This window comes from Dipodomys ordii, unplaced genomic scaffold (assembly GCF_000151885.1).
Source record: "Dipodomys ordii isolate 6190 unplaced genomic scaffold, Dord_2.0 Scaffold233, whole genome shotgun sequence".
NCBI lineage: Eukaryota > Metazoa > Chordata > Mammalia > Rodentia > Heteromyidae > Dipodomys > Dipodomys ordii.
In genome coordinates, this window is record NW_012267449.1 from 1244827 (window position 1) to 1254147 (window position 9321).

The 9321-nt window shown below is 41.9% G+C and overlaps 1 long non-coding RNA gene across 1 annotated transcript in view; it reads right to left on the reverse strand.

The window, feature by feature from the left end:
• Window positions 1-9321, reverse strand: part of LOC106000670 — a 21847-nt gene that overhangs the window by 1572 nt on the left and 10954 nt on the right. The window contains exons 3-5 of the long non-coding RNA XR_001175801.1: window positions 8094-8197; window positions 3930-4028; window positions 1416-1508 (exon numbers count right to left, since the gene is read on the reverse strand). This is a non-coding gene — a long non-coding RNA (uncharacterized LOC106000670). The remainder of the gene's footprint in view (window positions 1-1415; window positions 1509-3929; window positions 4029-8093; window positions 8198-9321) is intronic.

Genomic DNA, 9321 nt, shown 5'->3' on the forward strand with positions numbered 1-9321 from the left:
CTCTTATCCTCAATTAACCACCAGAAAACTGGAAGTGGTGCTGTGGCTCAAGTGGTAGAGCGCTAGCCTTGAGCTGAAGAGCTGAAGGACAGCGCCCAGGCCCAGAGTTCAGGCCCCACAATCAACAGAAAAAAAAAGGAGAACAACTTACTTTTCAGAGATGTGAAAGGGGTAAGAAGAAAAATGGATGGATGGCAGGAATGGGGATTATTTCTTCTGTCAAGGGCCACTGGATAACTTGATTCAAGGGCATTCATAATTATAAAATACAGGCAGATATATGTCTGTTCCATCATATACCAAATGATTTTTCTGGCCTTATATATGCCTACAGTCTGAAATGATCAAATATTAAACATATAAAGAAGTACAGTAGGGCCAGGAAATAGCCATAGCACTGAATCATTTGGAATTTGCTGCTAACTTTAAAAATATTTTTATTATAAAGGTGATGTACATAGGGATTACAGTTATATGTCAGGTAGTAAAATCATTTCTTTTTGAAGTGTCATCTCTTTTCTTGTTTCTCCCAATTTTTCCTCTGCAGTCCCCCTCCCTCACAAGTTGTATAGTTCATTTTCAACATAGTATCTAGTGAGGATCACTGCTCAATTAGTTCACCCTTTGTCCCACCATTTCTGTGTTCTCCCTTTGCTGCTTTTTTAAAAAAAATATTTTATTGTTTATGTAGTACCAAGGACTCTAACCCAGGGCCTCATGCATGTTAGGCAAGCACTCTACCACTAAGCCACATTCCCAGCCCCTGCTGCTAATTTCTGATGATACTTTTCAGTTAAATGATGTTAACAGACTAACTCACACAATAAACATACATGATACATACTACATCGATTTAATTCTCACTTTTTTGCATATTCCCTTAATTAAAGTACTTAATCAAAGGTCATTTATGGTGTAGACCTCTTAGTGAAATTTTTATGTACATATGGGAACTTGCCTCAAAGAGAAGCTAGGATAATATAGGAAGTTCATGCATTTTCAAAGGTGTTAGCTGAGATTTATCCATGTCTAGAGAGGGCTTTGGGGGTTATTAAAATAATTATAATTCAGCCAGGTGCCAGGCTCAGAAGGCTGAGATCTGAGGATTGTGCTTCAAAGCCAGCTTGGGCAGGAAAATCCTTGAGACTCAACTCCAATTAACCACCAGAAAAGTGGAGTGGCACTGTGGCTCAAGTGGTAGAGTACTCGCCGTGAGCTGAAGAGCTGAGGGACAGTGCCTAGGCGCAGAGTTCAAGGTCCACAACCAACAAAAACAAAACTAATAATAATTAGAATTATTTTCTTTGGGGCTGGGGATCAAATCCAGAGCCTCAAGGAGGCTAGATTGTAAATATTGTAAGAAATATTGTAAACTAAAGAGGAAAGCTTTTTAGTTGACTGCTATTAAGGTTTACCAAATAGTAGTTGCAAATGTAGTTCCGGAGTGTCCGCCCAACAACATAGCACAGAGTTTGAGTGGATTGAAGCAGAAGTAAGATTCTGTTTGTCTATGGAGGTAAAGCAGGATACCAGTTAGGACTTGGAAACCAGCACTATGCACAATGAAAGTACAAGAAGCCATAACCTAACAGTCCCAGGAGCAAAAGAACATTGTTTATATTGATGATTTCTGCAAAGCTATGGCAGAAGCAACCCTCCCAGTCATCTTGTATGGCTCCAATTTCACACAACATGACAGATGTCTGTGGAGTCACACACTGACCTAGAATAAGGCTTCTCCCAGGGCTCCAAAGACATCTAGGACTCAAACCTTTATATTATAAGTCTTGCTATATTTAATACTGATATTTTGGTTGTGGGGCTTGAACTCAAGGCCTGGATGCTGTCCCTGAGCTTTTTGCTCAAGGCTAGCACTCAGTTTGAGCCACAGCCCCACTTCCTGTTTTCTGGTAGCTAATTTGGAGATAAGAGTATCATGGACTTTCCTGCCTGGGCTGGCTTTGAAACGCAATCCTCAAACTTCAGCCTCCTGAGTAGCTAGGTGTGAGTTACTGGTACCTGGCGGTATTTAATATTAATACCAGAGGAAGTTGCTCCCCATTTGCATTGCTGTTAGAACCACTTTTTTATGTGTGCTTGTTCGGGGACAAACTCTTGCTGTCACTTGGCTGTTTCTGCTCTAGGCCAGCTTTCTATCATTTGAGCCACATCCCCATTTCTGGCTTCTTACTAGTTAACTGTATGTAAGAGTCTCACAGATTTTCCTGCCCAAGCTGGCTTCAAACCAGGATCCTCAGATCTCAGCCTCCTGAGTAGCTAGGATTACAGGTGTGAGCCACAAATGTCTGGCTTGGTCCTGTTTTTTATAATACTGATTTTTTTTTAATTCCTTGTATACTAATTCAACCAGTGTCTGTCTCAAGTAATTAAGGAAGAAGATATTTAGCTCACTTTTTAAAACTGGGATTTTTCCAGCTCTAGTTTTAGAAACAAAACAAATGTTCCTATTGATTAGCTCTAAGAATGTATTTTAGAGAGCCAGGCACCAGTCAGTCATAAAAGTCTGTAAGACTCTTATCTCCACTTACTAGCAATAAGTCAGAAGTGGAACTCTGGTTCAAGTGGTAGAGCACTAGACTTGAGGAAAGAAAAAAAAAACAAAAAAAAGCCCAGGGCTGGGAAGTTGGCTCAGTGGTAGAGCGCTTGCCTTGCATGCCTGGGGCCCTGGGTTCGTTTCCTCAGCACCACATAAGCAAAAAGAAAAAAGCCGGAAGTGGTGCTGTGGCTCAAGTGGTAGAGTGCTAGCCTTGAACTGAAGAGCTGAGGGATAGCGCCCAGGCCCAGAGTTCAGGCCCCATGACCAACCCCCCCCCTCAAAAAAAAAGCCCAGAAGCAGCACAAAAAAGCCCTGAGTTCTAGCCCTAGGACCGACTGGCCCAAAAAAATTTTAAATGCATTTTTGACATATTTTACAATGCAAACTTTCAAAATAAAGATGCTATTAAATAGTGAATGAGAAAACACTTTGGAAGTTTTTTAGAAGTGTGAATATAATATATATATATATATATATACACACACACACACACACACAAGTGAATATATATACATATATATATACACTTTCTGACATCTAGCTATGCCAAAGAATTAAAAAGTAAAATCATTAAAAATAATTTAAAAATATTGTAGTCTTGATTATTATCACTCTAAAAATATCTCTCTATAGCTGGATGCTGGTAGCTCATGCTTGTAATCCTAGCTACTCAGGATGCTGAGATTTGATTGTGATTCAAAGCCAGCCTGGGCAGAAAAGTATGTGAGACTTTTATCTCCAATTAACCATCCCCGCACTCAAAAAGAAAGCCAGATGTATAGTTGTAGCTCAAGTGGTAGAGAGCTAGCTTTGAGCAGAAAAAGCTAAAGGACAGCACCCTTATCCTGAGTTCAAGCCCTAGTGCTGGCACACATACACAAAATTCTCTCTCTAAAATAGTGTTTTGGTTGCTTTTTTTGGTTGTGTGTATGTGTGTGCGCATGCATGTGCTGGCACTAGGGCTTGAACTTAGTGCATTGAGGTCTTGTTTGGAATGTGTTCACAGTTGGTACTCTATCACATGAGCTATGACTCCAGTCTGGTCAACTGGAGATGGAGTCTCTCAAATGTTTCTGCCCAGGCTGGCTTCAAACTCCTGTCATCCAGGTCTCAGCTTCTTGAGTAACTAGGATAACAGGCATGCACCACCAGCATCCACTTTTTAAAAGCTTTTGCTTGTGTAACATATTGTCACAATACTCAGTTTGCTAAACTAATGCCCCAATCTTTTCACAAATCAATCCTACAGAGTTAAACTGTGTTTCTAAACAAGTCTGCTTCGGGTCCTGATTTCTCTCCATCTAATAAGATAATATTCTACCGTAATACTTAATGAGACATGGCACAAAATAAATATAGAAACTATTATTACCTTTCTTCAATTGGCATGTAATTCTGTACAAAATTAACACGTCTTTTTCTTCTTCTATTATATATAGGCTTGGGCTTAGGACCTGAAGTTTTCATTTTCCTGTAATGATCATTATGATAGATGGAAAATTTAATAATTCAGTTTGAGGAAATCTCTAAATAAAATCATGTGTGAAATCAAAGCATTTTTGCTTCTCAAATTCCCAAAGGTGCTGGTGGCTCATGCCTGTAATCCTAGCTACTCAGACGCTGAAATCTGAACATTGCAGTTCAAAGCCAGCCCAGGCAGGAGGGTCTGTGAGACTCTTATCTCCAATTAAACACCAGAAAACTGGACATGGTGCTGTGGCTCAAAATGATAGAGTGCCAGCCTTGAGTGAATAAGCTTAGGGACACAGCCCAGGCCCTGAGTTCAAGCTCCCACCACTACTACCAACAACAAAAAATTCCCAATTGAGACTATTTTCAAAGCAGCTAAGAATTTATGTGGATGTGGGGCTAAGTGCCTGTGCTAAGTGAATTAGTAATGAGGAAATATGCTGCAGACAAAAGCAAATAATCCTGTTTCACACTTACAAAAAAACCACATTTATTTGAACTCAGGGCCTGGCACTGTCCCTTAGCTTTTCCTGCTTAAAGCTGGTGTTCTACCCTTGAGCCACAGCTCTACTTGTAGCTTTTGTGTAGTTAATTGGAGACAAGTGTCTCGCAGAATTTCCTGCCTGGGCTGGCTTTGAACCTTGATCCTCAGATCTCAGCCTCTTGAGTAGCTAGGTTTACAGGTGTGAGCCACCGGCGCCTGGCTACATACATTATTTGACAACATATAGCACATATAGGAGGGAAACTTCATGGAGTAAACCTTTCAAATGGTTAACAAAAAGTTTAACTAAATGAATACCAGAAGCTGAAATGAGATTGATAGTAAGGGGTAGATAATGTAAGAGGGTAGATGAATGAAAAGGGAACAGGGGACAAATACAGCAAGAGTACTCAATGTACATATGTGATAAACAAAGCAGAAAACATGAAAGGAATCTTTGGGGAAGGAATTGATGGGATGGGGAAGAAGGATGGAAAGAAGCGCTGGACACTTAGATGGACATGTTAAATTGTCCCCTTGTACAACTTTTTGAAATTCAGAAAATAAAATAAAATGAGAGTGTGAGAGATTAAAATGGGGTAAGGTTTTCTTATATTGCATTCTCTCCCAACTGCTCCTACGTCATTGTGCTTTAAAAATAAGTCTAAATAAGGCCTGAGTAGTTAGAATGAACCCAGTTGAAGTCCAGCTACATATTGTTTGTGAGTGTGAGTGTTAATGTGTGTGTTTGTGTATGTGGAGGTCCTGGTGTGTGTGTGTGTCTGTGTGTGTGTGTGTGTAGGTCCTGGGACTTAACATTTGGGCATGGGCACTGTCCCTAAGCTTTTGTGCTCAAGGCTGGTGCTCTACCACTTGAGCCACAGCTCCATTCTGGCTTTTTTATAGTTAATTCGAGATCAGAGTTTCATGGATTTTTTTTTGGCTGGCCTTGGGGCCTGAACTCTGTTGCTCAGCTCTTCAGCACAAGGTGAGCACTCTACCACTCAAGCCACAGCACCACTTCCGGCTTTTTCTGCTTATATGGTGCTGAGGAATTGAACCCAGGGCCCTGTTTCATGGATTTTCTTGCCTGGGGTTGGCTTTGAACCATGATCTTCAGATCTCAGCCTCTTGAGTAGCTTGGATTATAGGCATGAGCCACCAGCACCTGGCAGTAACACATATCTTACTTGATATTTATTGCCAATGTCATTTCAAACAATTTTAGATCAAACATATGTTTCCAATATGGCAGATCATCCTATCTAGAATTTTCCTGTTACGTTTCTACAATAAAAAAAAACTTTCACTGCTATCAAATATATAAAGAGAAAAGTAAGGATGATTGGCTCAAAGTTGACGAGGTCATATGTATTTATGATGCTACCTCACTTGCCTCTCCTTGTACCAGTGATAATATCTCAGGTTATTGAAATTACCCTGCCTTTCTTTGTTCACTGTTGAGCAGTATGAACACAACTATAATACTGATAGAGGCTTAAATAACACAATTTCTATAACTTCCACAGTATGCCAGTACAGACAGGAATAAGACCTTTTACAAGATCATACTTCTCAAAAACCAAGCCATTCAGCTATTTTTACATAGCAACTTTAACCTAAACTGAGTTGAAGGGTAGTGGAACTTAAATAGTTTGATCATTGTAATTATACAAGGAAGATTCTCAAGATTATCGTAACAGTGATGGCTATTAAGAATATGTGCAGCTGGGGGCTGGGAAGGTGGCTCAGTGGTAGAGCACTTGCCTTGCATGCTCAAGGCCCTGGGTTCGATTCCTCAGCACCACAAAAGCAAAAAGAAAAAAAGCCGGAAGTGGCACTGTGGCTGAAGTGGTAGAGCGCTAGCTTTGAGCTGAAGAGCTGAGGGACAGTGCCCAGGCCCAGAGTTCAGGCCCCACAACCGGACCAAAAAAAAAAAAAAAAAGAATATGTGCAGCTGGGCACTGGTGGCTCATGCCTGTGCTTCAAAGCCAACCTGGGCAGGAAAGCCCGTGAGATTCTTATCTCTAATAAACCACAGGAGAACCGGAAGTGATGCTGTGGCTCAAGTGGTAGAGCACCAGCCTTGAGCTGAAGAGCTGAGGGACAGCGCATAGGCCCAGAGTTCAAGCCCCATGACCAACACACACACACACACACACACACACACACACGAATATGTGCACATAGGACTTACCCAAATAATTAACAGTGTCTAGTCAAAGACCTGATTTTAGTCAGGCACCAGTGGTTCATGCCTGTTATTCTAGTTATTCAAGAGGCTAAGATATGAGCAGTTTGAAGTCAGACTGGGCAGGAAAGTCTGTGAAACTTATATTTCCAATTAAGCACCAAAAAACTGTAGGTCAGTGGCTCAAGAGGCAGAGTGCCAGACTTGAGTGCAAAAGCTAAGGGATAGTGTACCCAGACCCTGCATTCAAGCCCCAGCAACAGCACAAAAAGAATATCTGCCTTTAAAAATAAGCCAATTCTATATGTGGAGGGGAAGGGAAAAAACAAATTGTTAAAACAGGGATACAGAAGGACCCATTGCAACAATGAGATATACAAGTCGTTATGTCGAAAAATGAACTTTACAACTTTGGTGGGGGGGACGGAGGGGGGGAGGATGGGAAGGGATGGGAAGGGGAAACAAAGCAGGAGGCTACAATGCTTGATAAGAAATGTACTCATTATCTCATCCATGTAATTGTAACCCCTCTGTATTTTCACAATAAAAACATATTTTAAAAATAAGCCAATTCTAATAAATAAATGAAAAATCTTCAACATCTTTAGTTATAAAGGAAATTCAAATAAAAGATACAGTTATGGTTGCAGATGGCACATATCTGTTATCCTGGCTATTCAGGAGACTGAAATCCAGAGAATCATAGCTCGAAGCTACACTAGTTAGAAAAGTCCACAAGACTCCATCTCTAAAATAATCAGCAAAAAGCCAGGTTGGAGGAAAGGCTCAAGTGGTAAAAGCATCAAGCAAGCAAGCCTAGCGAGTTTTAGGCACTGAGTTCAAATCACAGTATCACCAACAAATAACAACAAAAACAGATTCAAAGAATTATCACATTTTGATTTAAAAAGAAAAGACATAAAAGTAGGAGGAGGACTATTTGGGAAGGTAAGGAGGCCCGTAGGGGAGTAGAAGGGGGAGAAGAGAGAGCAAGGGGACGTGAATATAATAAAAAAACATTATATACGTGTATGAAAATATAATTAAAATCCATCATTTTCTATAATTAAAACATTATTCTAGGGGGCTGGGAAGGTGGCTCAGTGGTAGAGTGCTTGCTTTGCATGTATGAGGCCCTGGGTTCGATTCCTCAGCAGCACATAAACAGAAAAAAAAGCCAGAAGTGGTGCTGTGGCTCAAGTGGTAGAGCCCTAGCCCTGAGCTAAAGAGCTGAGAGACAGCGCCCAGGCCCGTAACTGACCACACACACACACACACACACACACACACACACACAAATAAATAAATAATATTCTAGAAAACAAAAAAAGTAAAAACAACAAAATGAGCTTAAAATACAGAATAAGGTAAATCCCAATCATAGTACCTACGTTTCAGGTTCAAATTTGATGTCTGATCTCCCTCTGAGCTTCAGGTCTTGTCTACATCTATTTCAGGGTGGCACTAGTTGTAAATCAGTCCTTAGTTACAATACCTGAAGAAGAAAATATTGATGAATATTTTTGCCGTGGATACAAACTAACTTTCCAAAGAAAGAATTAAGCACTATAAAAACATTATTTGGAGCCAGATGCCGGTGGCTCACACCTGCAATCCTAGCTACTCAGTAGGCTGAAGGGACAGCGCCCAGGCCCAGAGTCAAAGTCCCACAACCGTCCAAAACCAAAACCAAATGAACAACCCCCGCCTTCCTCCAACCCCCCTCACCCTCTCCCCCTCCCCAAATTTGGGACAGTTTAAAACACCACCACTACAAAAACCCTTCTGCCCACTGCTTACCCTCAGGGGAAATTAACCTTACTCCTAAGAGACCCTGGCTTTATAGTGTGGAGGCCTTTGTGACATAATACATTATGACCACTTAGTGACTACACTGAACTAAGCTGCTCTGCAGGCCTGCCACCTAAGATACGGATCAAAGGGGGGAAGGGAGAGTGATAGAGTGGATAAGATTGAGCAGAATATGCGGTCGTGGCAGCGGTGGCGGCGGCAGCGAGCGCAGGAGCCATACCTGAGCCACAGAGAGTCCGGGATGAAGGAGCCAGATGCAGCAGGCGAGCGGATTCTACTCAACACCAGCAAGAACCTACAAGGAGCGGACATCTTCATCCTGCAGTTCGCAGACCAGAGACGACCCAGGAACCAAGACTCGGTGTGAGTAGAAGCCTGACGTCCTCACTCCTTCTCAGGGAGCAGAGGAGGGAAGGCCAACCCTCCCCCCCCACCCCCAGTACCGGAGATCTCCATCTTGGATACCCACAAAGCTTGGAGGAGCTGCTAGCTCCAACTCAGGCCTTGGAATAAAAGGCGTCATTTAGCAGGTCACAAGAACTTAATGGCAGCGTGACCTGCCAGACTCAGCTCCACCCAGGGAAAAGTCACCCAGCTTGGGTGCCAGCCCAAGGAGTGGGTTTCTTCACTGGGTAATCAGAGCCAGAGGCTGCCCCTCCCTCTAGCAGCCTCAACAATCAATTGAAATTCAGTAAACAGAAACCCTGAGAAGCTCCAGGCTGGGCTCTGTGAGTTTTTCACAAACTAGCCCCTGGGAAAAGCTACTGTCTCTTGAAAGGCCTCAACTCTACCCAGAACCTAGCCTCA